This window comes from Schistocerca serialis, chromosome 4, assembly GCF_023864345.2.
Source record: "Schistocerca serialis cubense isolate TAMUIC-IGC-003099 chromosome 4, iqSchSeri2.2, whole genome shotgun sequence".
Classification (NCBI taxonomy): domain Eukaryota; kingdom Metazoa; phylum Arthropoda; class Insecta; order Orthoptera; family Acrididae; genus Schistocerca; species Schistocerca serialis.
Window position 1 is genome coordinate 825,196,465 of NC_064641.1, and position 17,863 is coordinate 825,214,327.

At 39.2% G+C, this 17,863-nt stretch overlaps 1 long non-coding RNA gene across 1 annotated transcript in view; it reads right to left on the reverse strand.

The window, feature by feature from the left end:
* The window catches only part of LOC126473425 (uncharacterized), a 75,037-nt gene that overhangs the window by 17,590 nt on the left and 39,584 nt on the right, over positions 1 to 17,863 (reverse strand). The gene's annotated exons all lie outside the window — the stretch shown is intronic.

Here is a 17,863-nt window from a genome sequence, read left to right on the forward strand (position 1 = left end):
TTTTGTTCTTCCCTGAACATTCATTTCATATAGTGAAATATGAGAGGCATTAAGTAAGTAATGCAGCACTTTTTTCTGTTATCTCCTTAGTTCTTTTTTTTTTCCAGGCTTCCAATACACAATATTATTTCCCAGTCTTTTGACTCAAAAATACCCTGTTTTCAATATAATCTAGATTCAATATGATGACATTATGCCACTTTAGTGAGAGTGCCTGTATGCCAACATTGTATCACTCTACTGATCCACATCAGAGCCAGCATCTTGCTACATCACAGCATCTTGCTTCCCACAGAGTGCATCCATTATTGAGCCAAACAGGTGAAAGTCAGAACGTATGAGACCTGGACTGTAGCATGGACCCGGAAGAACAGTCCAATGAAGTTTTGTGAGCTCCTCTCAAGTACAACGACTTGTGTGGGGTATCGTGCTGTCATGGAGAAGGAGAAGTTCATTTGCATTTTTGTGGCAATGAACACACTGAAGTTGTTTTCTTCAATATCCTGAGAGTGCACAATGCACTTTAGAGTTGATCGTTGCACCATGAAGCAGAACATCAAACAAAATAACTTTCAGAGTCCCAGAAGACTGTTGCCATGGTTTTACCGGCTGAGGGTGTGGCTTTGAACTTTTCTTAACTCCTACCTGGGACTCAGCATTACTACAGCAAGCATTGCTTAGGAGTAATGGTGAAGGTCTCAACTAGTACAACACTTAACACAGAAAGAATATTTATTATAAACACCAATGTACAGTCAGAACAGAACTGAACTGAACTCCTGGATGGAGAGTGCAGCATCAAATATTTCAGAATATACAAACATTACAAACATGACATTGTGAGAACTGCCCACAAATGACAAATACTAAATAACAAATAATTGCTGGTTGTCAGGTTTGAACTGGTGACCCGGAGCATGTGAGTCAGCAATGCTAACCATTACACCGCGCTGCTTGCACCACAGTGCACGGCAATACTATATTACAGTAAGTTTCTGTGTTACTTCAACTCCTATTTAATCCTAAGGAAAATTAAGTAACTCCTCTTATGTGTAACTATACACTTAATGAAACAGTCTAAATTCTCATAACAACAAATCACTGTTGTTCTGTGTCAGAAAAGCTCTATGTAAATCAAAAACATATTAATGACCGACCTGTGTCCTAACAACAGCCTTCTTAACCTTCAACAACCAAACCCTCTCCCCTCCCCAACGAAGGAACCAATATTTCCAGAAGTTAGGATAGTGTTGCGTACTTTTAATTTTTTATTTCTACAGGCCATACTAAATATTTTGCCTGCTAAAGGTATGAACTGGCCATCAATTGTGTCTCATAATTTAACAGAAATACACTTTACAAATTTTAACATATTGCTATAAAATCAGAGTTTTTAGCAGTTAACTAATGTATCATCCACATGTACAGGCATTTAATGAAAATGATGCAAGGGACAAATAAAAATGTACAAAAGTTCCACTCTTATTAGATGATCAGTACAAAATCTGCCACCCATTTCCAAATTACAGAACAATCAAAGCTGAGAGGATAATAGCCAAAAGCAGTGTACAGAACTAGATCTGACTATGTATGCATAGGCTTCCTCAGCCATTGTCACAGTCTATAAAATTCTTCTGGTAGTGACCAAATAGACAATGTGTATAATTCTCTGATGTTTCAGCTACTGTTGCAAATGGCTTTCCTCAGGTTGTTTTCACTAACTGCTAAATGAGAAAAACTTTAGTTCTATATATTGGTGAAAGATGCTGTTACCATAATCTGATAGGATACTGAGAATGAGGAGGAGAGGTGTTATACATCATTTATTGGTGTTTGCATTTATTTCTTGTCATTGGTAGAAATAGACGTTCTTGATTGGTGTTTGCTTAATTTCTTGCCACTGGTGGCAGTAGACAAATGAGAAATGGGTGGGAGTTATGATGCAGCACTGTTCACTCACTGTCTAGTGCCAGTGCTTAGCGTCAGTGCTTGTGTACATGCGGCCACTGTGGCATTTTACACAAAAGTATGTGTTTTCTCGCAAGAGTTGCCATTACTGCTAGCAGCCAAGATGTTGGAAGTCAGTACCCATCCTCTTGGCAGGTTGCTTGGCTATTTCTATCACCTCTCTAATTTTCCTTCTGAAAGTAAGTAGCTGTTTTGCCAGTACGCAGCCTTCTCGAAATTCTTTCTGTTCGTCACACTCATCCTGGTGTTTTGCCACTGTTAACCTACTGTGTTGTCTTTGATGGATATATCTTCCGAGTTCAGATATCAGTGTGCTATATGGTCACCCCCAACCTACATATACTAGTCCACACTCGCACCCTATTTTGTCAACTCCAGCAGCAGGTAGCTTGTCAGTTACATCTTTTGTTGAGCCAAGAACATGTTTTATTCTGTACCTGTTTCAAAAAATTGGGTTGGTACCTGCTTGGAGGAGAATTTTGCCCACATGTTCAGGGACCCTTTGACCATATGATAATAGGACAATGTTTTGTGCTTCCTTCTGCACTTCCCTACTGCCTCCACCCTATGTTGCCATAGTTTTATCTATCATCTTCAGCCAATGTCCAAAAATGGACCCTCAGGTTTTGTAGTTCAGGCTTCAGATGTTCTTCAGAACCCGTGGACCCTCTCCATTAAAGTATGCAGGGTGGATTTCTTCTGCATAAGGTGATGGTGGCAAGATGAGCCAGTCCATGATGGTGTGCTTTCTGGACACACTGTAGTCAAGTTTACCATCAGGCTTCCACAAACTCCCAAATCTTTTCTACACTGAAGCGCCAAAGAAACTTGTAGAGGCATGTGTATTCAAATACAGAGCTATGTAAACAGGCAGAATACAGGACTGCATTCGGCAACACCTATATAAGTTGTTAGTCGGTTACTGCTGCTACAATGGCAGGTTATCAAGATTTAATTGATTTGAACGTGGTGTTATAGTCGGCATACGAGTGATGGGACACAGCATCTCTGAGGTAGTGATGAAGTGGGGATGTTCCCATATGACCATTTCACAAATCCTGCAAGATTCATGATGTCAGTTACCTCCAGCACTACTTCAGACAGTAGTCAAGTCCATGCCACGTCGTGCTGCAGCACTTCTGTGTGCTCGCAGGGGCCCTATACAATGTCAGGCAGGTGTACCAGTTTCTTTGGCTCTTCAGTGTATCTCCGTAGTGAAGTGGATTTTGCTGTGCTGCTGACTGAGGTGCCTGGCACAAGTTCGACACCTACATCTGCATCTACATCTACATAGACAATACGCAAGCCACAATACTGAACCACTACTAGTCGTTTCCTTTCCTGTTCCGCTCACAAACAGAGCATGGGAAAAACAATTCTCTATGTACCTCCTTACATGCTATGTATGTTGAAGGCAGTAGAGTTGTTCTGCAGTCAACTTCAAGTGCCAGTTCTCTAAATTTTCTCAATAGTGTTCTTTGAAAAGAATGTCACCTTCCCTTCAGGGACTTCCAGTTCTCAGTAACACTTGTATGTTGTTCAAATTTGTCGATAACAAATCTAGCAGCCCTCCTCTGGATTTCTTCAGTAACTCTTCTTCTTCACTTGGTGATAATGAAGGTGTCATAAATATATCAAAGCCAGCATTCTGGGCATAATGGTGTGGACTCGAGTACTTATTCTCCAAATGTTTCCATGAAGATGTCTGCTGCAAGAAGGGATAGAAGGGAACCCATATCTACACTGTCCATCTGTTCATAAAACTTTCATTGGAACAGATGGTCATTAAACAGTGGCACACTAGCACACAGGCCTGTGACAATGTGAACTGCACCTCTTCCTGACTGGAAAACTGGTTATGGATGACGGAGAGAATGCCGACAGGTTTACCTTTCAAGAACCCACAAGGTTCGGTGATTATACCACCATTCGTCAGATGAGGAACTACAGCAGAAAACTATGGAGGAAGGACTGTTGAGTGTCCAGGACACTCAACAGACAGTGTTTAACCACTCCAGCCACATCTTAAGAAATGCAGCCACCCTAATTCTCACCAAAGGGATGAAAGCACCAAGGATATATAGTGTACCAAAGGGCCACAAAGAGTCTTTTCCTTTGTGGTTGATAGTGAACAGTGTTAATTCACTGACCTACAGACTAGCAAAAGAACTGACCCAAAGCTTCAGTACATGGTCAGTCACACAGATTCATACGTTAAAGATTCCATCCATTTTGTAGCACTTTTAAAAGAAAAGTATATCTTGGCTATGGATCTGATGGTCAGCTTCAACATGAAGTCTTTATTCACAAATTTACCAGTATCAGACATGTGAACATCTTAGAGGCGCCCAACGGCTGTAAGCTTGTTTGCCATTGTTTAACAACCACCTATTTCAAATGGAAAGGGGAATTCTATGAATGGACAGACAATGTAGCTACAGGTTCCTCTCTCTCCCCTGCTGTAGCAGACATCTTGTAGTGATCATAGAATGAAGACTTTCATGACCAGATGACATTCCTACTGGTAAACCTTTCAGGAGGTGAGGTCATTTCTTGGACCACGATCTAACATCCCAAAAGGTTTACCAGAAGCTATCTTGTAGTGACCCAGAATATATTATGAAAGTCACTACTGGTTCTACCAGTGTCAATGATACGTGGTGAGTTTGTTTACAGAATAGTGTGCTAAGGCGACTGGAATTTTTTTTACAAATAATATGTCAAGTATTCAAAATTGTGTCTACATGACTTATTATTTCTTTGATTTGTGAGTGGAATGCCAACAACTTGGCAGCAAGGAGTGTGTTCAGAGGTGCAAGGACTGAAACAAAAACCAATTAGACAGTTCCATCTTCTAGTCGGCAACTGCCAATTGAAATAAGATACTTGGAGCACTGAGCCCTCTATGGCCTTTATACTTTAACAATAAAAATAACATAGTTATGAATTTCTAATTCTGAAAAGTTCAGTTCTGTACTTACTTCAGACAAGTATATATGAAATCTGTATTGTGTAGATGTATATGATGTACATATTATGTCAATGAAAAGATGATATTGGAGGAATTTCTTGCCAAATGGAAACACAATTCACGTTAAATCTGAGTGATGGAAAATGTGCAAGAAGATCTTTCATGGTAGAATATTCCACAGTCTAGTGAACAAATATTCAAGGGTTATTTTGCGAAAATGCAACTAAGTTTGTGGCAAAAACTTTAAAGATGAAAGGGTACAGTGATATGCAATAAATGTTAATCAATTTCTGGGGAAGCAAATTTAATCTTAAACTTGATTTTTCATTAAACTAGAATTATGGTTATGTTGGTCACAGGTGATAGAGTTTAATGACTATGAAGTGGTGATTTTCTCTGGTGCACTGAATTTACATCAGTTTTTTGTGTGAAGAAGTTTAAATGCTGTAAAAACACTGGGCTATTGTTTGTATAGTAATGGAGATGAGGAAACACATTTAAAGATGTTGGAAGACAACAAGTTACAGTGGATATATAACACAAAATAAGAATTTAATTATTCTCTACGCTCTGCCAAATGAATAACATTGCTTCTCAAAGATAACAATTGTCAACTAAGGGTCAGTCTAGAGCATCTCTGGTGAAGTGAAATTACACTTGTGTGTAAGCCATTTATTTTTTACATCAGTTTACTAGACATGAATCACTTAATTTTGGTAAAGCAATGAAAAAAACAGACTGTTTAAAATTTTTACTATACCAATTAAACATCGACCAGTAACATATCAAAAGTTAGTTATGAAGAGATCACTGCTGGCTGACATAGCAATGGGAATCAATGGAGAATGATGAACACTGAATTTTGAAAGCTTTTAACATACTAGAGTTATCTGGTACTGAGAAAGAATTCATTTCCCAGAGTCAGATCTGTGCAGACAAACACAAATCTGCTAATATACACAATTACTTCTGATACAGCAGGAGTATGACCTCATGTAAATGTAACTTGTAAACAACATGAAAAGGAAGCAAGACAGATTAGCTACAAATTACCAACAGGCTAATGCAGTTACACTACATGGTCAATGAATTGTACCCCTATATATGTGGCAACTGTGAAAGGGCCAGTAGCATGGGAAAGAAGAAGAAAAAGAGCACCTGAATAAAGTCATCTCTAAAGAAAAATCCACACAGAAGACTGAAGATATCTAGAAGAGACAAAGGGCAAGAAAGAAGTTGAAGAGCAAGATATCTATGAAGCCCCAAGAGAAAAAGACAAATATTTTGAGGGGAGGGAATTTTGTTTGTGCAGGTGGAGATGGAGATGGCCTATCAAGTGTGTCACACTGCCTACCAGATACCTTTGACACAGTTCAGATCTGGCGCAGTTTCCCATGCAGCATTTATGAGGCATCACACTGCTGCAAGTTCATGGTAGCTGCATCTACATGCTGTGTACCCACCACCATGAGTTGCTGTATCACCTCACCAGTTTGGTCCTCTTACCTTTAGCATCAACTATGGTTGGCGAATTATCTTCAGAGTGTGTACTGTGGATGAGTTCAGTTCTTGATGGTGGTTAGTGTCTTGGTCTTTGTGGACAATGAGCAATTTTAAGGATAACTATAAATGGTGTAAGTAATTGGACTGTAGACAACTGAATAGAATTATAAGAGTGATGTACCATGGAGGTTTTAAAGAGAGAGTAACATTAAACAGGCATTGACTAGCAATAATTGTAGTCAATATTATAATACAAGAAGTAGATTTAAGTTGTTATAATGGAGACTAGAGGCTCGGTGTCCAATTATACTCACACGAAGGAATTGAGGGAAATATTGGTCCCAATAAATGGTGGCTTACAAGAAACACAAAATTGTTTACAAGAAATACAAGGTAGGCTGGGTAATAATTTTCTAAAAGTAAACAGTAGTGTACCTACCTGTAACACCAATTATGAAACAATGAATAACAGTTTCCTAAAGGTAGAGGAAAAACTAAATAGTAGTCAGCAAGAAGAAATTTAGAATTTAGCTATAATCATAAGATAGAAGCACATACCAGTGAGCCAAGTTTAGAGAAAGAACCTATTTAACCTTAGTTATAAAAGTTTAATGGAGTACTCTCTAAGAAAATATATATGAACATTAGAAAAGGAGCTCATAAACCAGAAAACTGATAAGTTAGCAAAACAGCTTGGTAGTTTTAAGATGTCTTCTGGGAATAACCTAAAAGAAAAATTTAGTAAAGTACAACAATCAATCAGTGGGTGTTAGGGTTCAAGATATAATGGAAGGAATCCAGGTAGCTAAAGACAATCTAAATAATGATTGTATTTGGGTACAAAAATCCAATATGGAGAAATCAGGGGGCAGTTTTGATCAGTTACAAGGACAAGTCAAAAATTTACAATTGCAAAGAGAAAGTGATATGCTTGATTCTGAAGTTATGCGAAGTAAGGTGGGGCATATGTATTCTTTTTGAGAACAAGGAGAATCTCATAAACAACAAAAGTGTTAAGATGGAAAACAGAATAGGAATAGGAGACAGGAATAATAAGAATAATAATGGTTTATTTGTCCATAATAACTTTTACAGTCGTGGACATAGTCAGTCAGTACATACATGAACAATAATAATACTTTACTAGTAGAAATAAAGTACAGGGCTATTACAAATGATTGAAGCGATTTCATAAATTCACTGTAGCTCCATTCATTGACATATGGTCACGACACACTACAGATACGTAGAAAAACTCATAAAGTTTTGTTCGGCTGAAGCCGCACTTCAGGTTTCTGCCGCCAGAGCGCTCGAGAGCGCAGTGAGACAAAATGGCGACAGGAGCCGAGAAAGCGTATGTCGTGCTTGAAATGCACTCACATCAGTCAGTCATAACAGTGCAACGACACTTCAGGACGAAGTTCAACAAAAATCCACCAACTGCTAACTCCATTCGGCGATGGTATGCGCAGTTTAAAGCTTCTGGATGCCTCTGTAAGGGGAAATCAACGGGTCGGCCTGCAGTGAGCGAAGGAACGGTTGAACGCGTGCGGGCAAGTTTCACGCGTAGCCCGCGGAAGTCGACGAATAAAGCAAGCAGGGAGCTAAACGCACCACAGCCGACGGTTTGAAAAATCTTACGGAGAAGGCTAAAGCAGAAGCCTTACCGTTTACAATTGCTACAAGCCCTGATACCCGATGACAAAGTCAAACGCTTTGAATTTTCGGCACGGTTGCAACGGCTCATGGAAGAGGATGCGTTTAGTGCGAAACTTGTTTTCAGTGATGAAGCAACATTTTTTCTTAATGGTGAAGTGAACAGACACAATGTGCGAATCTGGGCGGTAGAGAATCCTAACACATTCGTGCAGCAAATTCGCAATTCACCAAAAGTTAACGTGTTTTGTGCAATCTCACGGTTTAAAGTTTACGGCCTCTTTTTCTTCTGTGAAAAAAACATTACGGGACACGTGTATCTGGACATGCTGGAAAATTGGCTCATGCCACAACTGGAGACCGACAGCGCCGACTTCATCTTTCAACAGGATGGTGCTCCACTGCACTTCCATCATGATGTTCGGCGTTCCATAAACAGGAGATTGGAAAACCTATGGATCGGTCGTGGTGGAGATCACGATCAGCAATTCATGTCATGGCCTCCACGCTCTCCCGACTTAACCCCATGCGATTTCTTTCTGTGGGGTTATGTGAAAGATTCAGTGTTTAAACCTCCTCTACCAAGAAATGTGCCAGAACTGCGAGCTCGCATCAACGATGCTTTCGAACTCATTGATGGGGACATGCTGCGCCGAGTGTGGGAGGAACTTGATTATCGGCTTGATGTCTGCCGAATCACTAAAGGGGTGGTACATATCGAACATTTGTGAATGCCTAAAAAAACTTTTTGAGTTTTTGTATGTGTGTGCAAAGCATTGTGAAAATATCTCAAATAATAAAGTTATTGTAGAGCTGTGAAATCGCTTCAGCCATTTGTAATAACCCTGTACATACAACATTAAAAATCCTTGATGGAGTACAAACATTTAGCAATTAACAGCTGCTTTAATTTTATTTTAAATGTGTTTCCTTTTAACATTTTTATGGTATTTGGCATTCTGTTGTAAAAAAATCTTCCAGCAGAAAATGGATTATGATCGGTTGCTTTTTTATTTCTGAATTTTATGTGGTAATCCTCTTTCTTCCTTGTGTTATAACTATGGATATCACTATTTATTAAACTGTGCTCCGTATTTTCTTTTACAAACAGTATAGTCCTTAGAACATATAATGAATACACTGTTAGTATATTATACTTAATGAAGTATTCTCTACAGGACTGACATTTACTAATATTCGCTATTATCCTAATTGCTCTCTTCTGGGCTCTAAAAGCCCTACCCATATATACCTTTGTGCCCCACCCCAAACCTCAATACCGTATTGTAGGTGGGAGTGTATAATACCAAAATAGATTTGTCTTAAGACTGGTAACGCTATTATGCTAGAAAGGCGTTTTAGCAGGTAGGTATTACACGAGATTTTTTTACACATGTAGCTGGTGTGCTCCTTCCATGTAAGATGTTCATCAACTACAATACCCAGGAATTTATGTTTATCAATTGTTTCAATTGATAACTCTGGCTCAGTATCCACTTGTCTTGATTTGTAATTTAGCATAAACTCCATTAGAATTGTCTTTTCCTTATTTAATGCCAATTTATTTGTAGTCATATATTCTGTGATGAGGCTAGTGTTCTTCATATTATTTTGCACTGCTAGCTGTTTTGTAGGGCCCCAGCTTATGAAGGAGGTGTCGTCGGCATAATTAACAAGGTCTGCATTTTTTGGAATTATTATATCATTGATGTACACAATGAACAGAAAAGGCCCAATAATACTTCCCTGAGGGACTCCACAGTTAAGAATTTTATAAGATGATTTTACTGTTTGTATAAGTCCCCTGGTTGTATGATACAACATAACACATTGTCTCCTGTCAGCAAGGTACGATCTTGACAAATCTAATGCCACTCCTCTGATCCCATAAGTTTCTAACTTATGTAGAAGAATGGAGTGACTTACAGTATCAAAAGCATTAGATAGGTCTAGAAAGGTGCCAATAACTTTGTTTCCATCATCAAGTTTATTCAATACTGCTTGAATAAATGTGGCTATGGCTGTTATTGTAGACTTGTCCTTCCTGAAATCGTGTTGAGAACTTATTAATATATTGTACTTAGAGAAAAATGATTCCATTTGATCAAGAAATAGTCTTTCCAACAACTTACTAAGTTCTGATGTCAATGAAATAGGCCTATAATTTTGTACATCAGTAGTTTTCCCTTTTTACGCACTGGTCTTATTTCAGTGACTTTTAACAAGTCAGGAAATGACCCCTATCTGAAAGAGCTGTTTATTAAATGTTGCAGTGGCTTTATTAACTCATTACCGCATTCTTTCAGAAATCTGGCTGAGATGTCATCCCAGCCACTGGATGTACTTGCTTTTAAGTTGGAAATGGTTCTCAAGATTTCCTGTTCTGTAACACACCTCAGGAAGAACGAATTAGACATTACTGGGATTTAGCACCTGCGGTGGGTTGATCACATCCTCCTTACTCACCTTACTAAATTGATCTATGAATCTCTCGCATACTTCTTTTGGGTCACTAACCAATTTTTCATTACCCCTTATTATTATGTTGTTACCCAATGCCTTGTCATTCCCCCCACTTGCCAATTTTTCATTACCCCTAATTATTATGTTGTTACACAATGCCTTGTCATTCCCCCCACTTGCCTTCTTTACTATATTCCACACTGTTTTGCTAACATTACAGGATTGACTCATCTGTTCTGCATACTTCTGTGCTTTTAACGTCTTAAGTGCTTCCCTATAGGATTTTCTACAGACTTTGTATTTAGACTGAAAGTGCTGCAATTTGGTGTCTTTAAAAAGAATATATAGATCATTCATGTCATTCCTTAGTTTCATCACATAAGGGGGGAGTTTAAGATTCCTGGAACTGTCAGTTTTCTTTAGTATTTTGACCCTTGGGCGTACTTGATTTAGACAATGGGTTAATGTTGTATAAAATATTTCCCACTTTTCATTAATGTCTTCTGTTGCATATAGGCCTACCTGATACCAGTTTGTGTGTGCCAGTTTTTCCTTTAATGCATGATAGTCAAGCTTCCTTTTATAAGTAAATTGTTCCTTATGAGATACTATTTCTTTGTCAGTGTGGAGCTCTAGGACTAATGCTCTATGATCCGAAATGTGGTTCTCAACAGTTCCAACTACAAGGTCCTCCTTACTTAAGTTTGTAATAACATGGTCAATACATGTCTGAGAGTCACCTGTAATTCTTGTTGGTGTTGAATTCATGTGGTGGTAATTATAGGACTGTAATATATCAATATATGAATGCAGAGAGTACAAGTTAACAAAGTGGTGTTGGTACTTTGCATGAGAGGTTTGCCAAAAATGAAACAATTGTCAGGAAACGAAAGTCCTCACGCTCAATAAAAAACTTCTTAGAGGAATGGAGATTTGGAAAGTGGAGCAGGTTAGCTAAAAATGTACCAACTTTAAACCAGGTAAGGGGTTCATACTGTCTTACTTTTAAAATCTTTTGATGGAAGAGTACCTTTGTCATGGAGAGATCACAAGAAAATAGAGTTTGCTTTACGCAAGTCGGAGGAAGAGGTGTAGGAATGGGAAATTCTTAATAAGAAGGAGTTTGTAAATTTTCAAGAGTTCTGTAGACTATTTAAGAAAGAATACTGGAATGCAGGTGACCAGGAGAAACTGAAGTAAGAGTTGTCTGATCCTAAATCACATAGTCAGAGATGGGGAGGGTACAAAAAACATTTTAAGTGACATTTAGACCAAGAAAAGTTCTTGGATAAACCAATAGATGAAGAGCAATTAGTTTGAGTATTGACCAATTGCCAACCTATTTCCACGCATACACAATTGGTGTCTAAAGCATGTGCTAAAACTGGTTGGTTATTGCATTAGTTAGGGCAGCTTGACAATTTACATGTAAAGGAAGAGGAATAATGGACCTGTAAGAATAGAAATGGGGTTCCAAATAATAAAATAAATTACAAGAGAGAACCAGGAGTGATTAACAGTCAGTTTTATGAGAGCAAAGAAAAAGATTCCAGAATATGTTTAGGAGTAACAGAAATCAGAATCTTCAGCAATGGCACAATCAAGAGAGGTGTAGCCAATTCCAGCAATCAGCAGCAAGTCGTGACAGTGATTGAACACATGGGAAACGAGGAGGGTCCTACTGAAGGTGCCTTTCCACGGGACCAAGAGATGTAAAATACAGGCGCACGACACAACAAGAAGGCAAATGTGAGAAGATTTATTAGAATAAGAATGGGGGAAGAAGAAGAAGAAGAAGAAGAAGAAGATGATGATGATGATGATGATGATGATTATGATGAATATTCAGTGCATGAGTATATAAGTGTGTAATTTTAGACCGTCTAGGGGGCTGCGAAGTAAGAATAATGCTGGGTTCTGCAAGTGACATTAGAGTAATAAGTCAGGAGTTTTATGAAGGTTACACAGGGAGAGAAAATATCCTATGTACCATCTAAATGGAGTGCCTGTAGTGGGTATTACTGGGGTAATCCTCTTAGGGAGGGATTATTATTGCCTGTGGCAATCAAATAGTGGGAATGAGATCAAAAATTTTTAATGGTGCCTTATTTAAATTTTATTGGGACTTGACTGGTTAGAAAAACATACAGGTGTGTTAGACTTTTGCAGCCACTGATTAATTATACTTCAGGAGAACTAGGTATTACCAGTTCCTTTCATAGGGAGTGAAGCGTATGAGAAGACCAGTTGAAACCAGGGAAGTTTTTTCTGGTTCATGTGAGTGACACAGCATGACAGTAACAACAGTAACGAAGGTAATCAATCAGCGAAGAAGGAAGTGGAACAGCAGTTATGGGAAAAAGTGCAAAGCAGCTCACTGCTAAGTCATTTGGAAAAGGAAGAATTATTGGGATTCCTTTTGAAATATGAGAAGGTATTTTCCAATCAACCTGGTGTTGATTCAGGGTTATGAGTGTCAGTTAAAATTAAAATCAGCAAAACAGTTTTTCTGTGAAGTTCTATCCTATTCCATTTGCTTTTAATGAACCCATGAGCAGGAAAATTAATAAAATGATTACAGAAAGAGTAACTGAATGATCAATGAGCTCTCGTAATGATCTCTTATTAGAGCTAAACAAGCCATTTGGTGATGTACAGTTAGTCCTCAATTTGAGGTCTCTGAATCAATATATAGAGATAGAAAGAGAAATATATAGAAGTAGAAAGAGATCACCCTATTCCCACTTAAGAGACTTTAGTAAAATTAGGAGTACTGTACATAAGTTGTATCAGTCTCACCATTGAACACTAGCAGGTGGTGTTGCATCCTTAAACAAAACTAGGAGCTGCCTTTTTTTTTATCTGGAGGTAGATCCCATTATTTTATGGTTTTTGCCGTTTGGTTTGAATGTGTTGGTTAGTGTCTTCATGATGGCACTAGACCAAGCAGTGGAACCACAATTAGTACAAAAACTTTTAATATATGTTGACAAGGTTTTGATTGTAACTACAACTTGGGATGAACAAAACAAACTACTACAACAGGTAAATTTTAAGATATATTTTAAGTGAAAGGAATTACTGTCAAACTGAGAAGATCATCCTCTGCAGTGAATGGGGTGAAATACTTGAGGTATACTGTTAATCGGACAGGTATACAACTGGATCCAAGAGAAATGAAATAACTGCAAACTGTCCTCCTCCAACTTTTTGGAAACAGCTGAAGTCTTTCCCAGGATTGGTAGGATTCTATAGTTATCAGGCCTAGAAATGCTGCCCAGCATGCCATAATAAACCTGTTAATAAAGAAAGACCAAAAATGGAAATGGGGAGATAGGGATTAAGGAGGATTTGACAAAGTAAGAAGGGGAGTGTTTCAGGATAGAATTTTACAGCATCTAAAATCTGGAGAAGTCTTTAAGATGGCAACAGGCACATAATATTATGGGATATCTCATGACACTTTCCAAGGTGAGCTTGGGGTTTCAGAAAATCACTAGATATTTCAAGTTTCAAAAGTTTCTTTTATCTCCTTGCTGGACAAAAAACAATTATTTACTCAGACTACAAAGCATTGTCATTTCTAACTAACAGTAAATTGTTGCAAGAGAGATTAAAAAGAAGGAATTCAATTTCTCCATAGTGCATGTAGAAGGGAAACAAAATATAATTGTTGATATGCTTTCACATTTACCAGTAGGTGTGGATGGGGATTTGGTTAATAACAATGCAGAGAAAATATTTCATGTCTGTTTAATGAAGGACCAAATTAAAAATGTGAATGAATGTACCCTAGTGCTAATGATAATGATCAAACAGAGAATGGATCCCTGTTTGTCAAAATATTTCATGCATTGGAGTTGGGTAGATGGCCACAAGAAAACTATGATCATTGATTAATAGTTCAGACCGTATTGTTTTGGAGAGATAACGTACAAACTAATTGGAGGAAAATATGTATTTCTTGGTAGATAATACACCAGCCAATCTCTTATATTCACCAGGGTTACAGCCACTTTGGCTTAAATAAATGTATACATCACTTGAATAAATGTTACCATTGTGAAAACTTTGGAAGGCTAATAAGGCACAATGTTAGACAGTGTATCATACACTGAAGCACCAAAGAAACTGGTATACACATGCATATTCAAATACAGAGATATGTAAACAGGCAGAATACAGTGCTGCGGTCAACAATGCCAAAATAAGACAACAAGTGTCTGGCACAGTTATTAGATTGGTTACTGCTGCTACAATGGTAGGTTATCATGATTTAAGTGAGTTTGAACATGGCATTATAGTCAGTGCATGAGCGATAGGACACAGTGTCTCTGAGGTAGTGATGAAGTGGGGATTTTCCTGTGCGACCATTACACTAGTGTACCGTGAATATCAGGAATCCAGCAAAACATCAAATCTCCAACATTGCTGTGGCCGGAAAAACAAACTGTAAGAACAGAATCAATGACAACTGAAGAGAATTGTTCAATGTGACAGAAGTGCAACACTTCTGCAAATTGGTGCAGATTTAAATGCTGGGCCATCAACAAGTGTCAGCATTTGAACCATCCAACGAAACATCATCAATATGGGATTTTGGAGCCAAAGGCACACTCATGTACCCTTGATGACTCCATGGCACAAAGCTTTATACCTCACCTTGACCCATCAACACTAACATTGGACTGTTGATGACTGGAAACATGTTGCTTGGTCAGACGAATCATGTTTCAAATTGAATCAAGTGGATGGATGTGTATAGGTATGGAGAAAACCTCATGAATCCATGGACCCTCTTTGTCAGCAGGGGCTGTTCAAGCTGGTGGAGGTTCTGTAATGGTGTGGGGCATGTACAGTTGGAATGATATGGGACCTGATACATCTAAACATGACGCTGACAGGTGACTTGTACGTAAGCATTCTGTCTGATCACCTGCATCAATTCATGACCTTTGTGAATTCTGATGGACAAGGGCTATTCCAGCAGGACAAATCAATGCCCCACATGTCCAGAATTGCTTCATAGTGGCTCCAGGAACACTCTTCTGAGTTTAAACAGTTCTACTGGCCACCAGTCTCCACAGATGTGAACATTATTGAGCATATCTGGAATGCCTTACAATGTAATGTTCAGGAGAGATCTCCACCCCCGCATATTCTTACGGATTTATGGACAGCCCCACAAGATTCATTGTATCAGTTCCCTCAAGCACTACTTCAGACGTTAGTCAAGCCCATGCCATATCATCTTGCAGCACTTGTGCGTTCTTCCAGGGGCCCTACATGATATTAGGCAGGTGTACCAGTTTCTTTGGCTCATCAGTGTATGCCCAGAGAGAAGGACCTGAGCCATGGAGGTAAAGTAACATATTTTCCTGTAATACTTAGAGGCCTACGGGACTTACATGCACTTGATATTTTAGGACCGTTGGCAAGAGTAAAAGGTGGTGTTGCGTGCTAGTGGCAATTGGACGCTTGTCAAAGTTGGTTTGTATGTATGCCCTGAAAAGAGCTACTGCAGCAAATGTAATACCAAGGGGCATTCCACCAAGATATTACCTACTTTCTGTAAGGGGAGGGGGGCTCATTATACAAAAGAAAACTATGGGTTAACCTCATGTGACCAATGTGGAGATGACAAAGCATTGTGGATTCCTTCCAGACAAAGAAGATGGAAGAGCACCATGCTGCAGTAATCTCCTTGATTGTGTGGAGTTTATTAGATGGGACAGTAGCCCTCAGATATTGTTCCATTTCTGAGTGAGCAAAGATCTCATGTGCACCCACAAATCTGCAGCTGGGTGAACAAAGCGAATGAAGAGCAAGTAAGTTCTCCTCTAGTCAAATGGCTGGCCAGTTTATTCCCTGGGATAGCCACACGACTTGGAACCCAGATGAAGGCAACTGAGCTGGTAGTATGACACAGGTCAGCGAGGAGGTCGTGAATAGTGGCGATCAAAGGGTGGCAAGAATTGAATTGGTCAATAGTCTGGAGATTGCTCACGGAATCAGTACATATTAAAACATGGTCAAGTGAAGGCTATTTAGTAACACAAATGACTCTGCTAATGGCAGTCAGCTCTGCTGTAAAGACACTACATGGTTCCACCAGCGAATGGCGTTCCACACTGGTAGGAGATGTAAAAGCATACAACATCCGATTCACAGTTTTAGAGCTGTTGGTGTAACTATTCAAAAGCTGATATGACAGATGTTGAAAGGTCATGGAGTGATCAATATTTTAGGACTTGGAATCAGGCTGACCCCAATTTATGGCTTGGGCACCAGCCAAGGGAGATTGCATGAGGAAACATGCACAATTCAAAAATGGAAGATGGAAATCTTGGTAGAGGGAAGCAAAGTGCATTACAACTGGTAGTCCCACCTGAGGGCAAGTCTCAGGAGGACACCATCCCCCATATGTAATAATAATGGAATATGTGGGATGATTGGGAAATCATCGAATGGAAACTGCATAGAAGACCAAGAGCTGGTACCATCGAATTCAAAGAGGGAGATTTCCGCTTTGGCAATGAGACTGTCTATGGGACTAGTCCAAAACGCACCTGTGAAAAGATGCATGCCATGATGGTAGACTGGGTCTAACAGCTTTAAAGCTGAATGAGGCACCAAGCCATAAACCTGGCAGTCATAGTCCAGTAGGGACAAGATCAGGTCACAGTAAATGTGGGTAAGAGTAGCACAATCTGCACCCCAAGATGTGTAGACAAGGAAGCAGAGAGTGTTAGGTTTCTGCATGGAGCCAGTCTTCAGGTAATGAATATTGGAGAGCCAGGTCAGCTTTTTGTCGAAAAGGAGGACCAAGAAACAAGACTGTGCTACAGCATCCGTGTGCTGAGTACCTAAGTAGTGTTCCAGCCCAGAATGGACCATAGTACCTGACAGAAATTCATGGTCCGTACTTTTGTAGTAAGGAAGTGGAAACAATGGGAAAGAGCTCAAGCACAGGTTGACCAGATGGCACTGTGGAGCTGGCGTTCAGTGGAGGTTACTGAGCGGGAGCTGTACAAAATGCAAAAACCATTGACATACAATTGAGGAGTGACTAGCGGTCCAGCAGAGGTCACTCACCCATTAATGATAATGAGGAAAAGTTTGACGCTAAACACCAAAACCCATGAGACACTGTTCTCTTGCACCTCTGAGGAGCTGAGTGAAGTGCTGACTAATGCAGAACAACTGGTGGGACAAAAACTGATGAATAAAAATCAGTAGGTAGCTTCAAAACCTGTCCTCCTATAGGGTGAGTTAAATGCGATGATGCGAAGTGGTGTCATA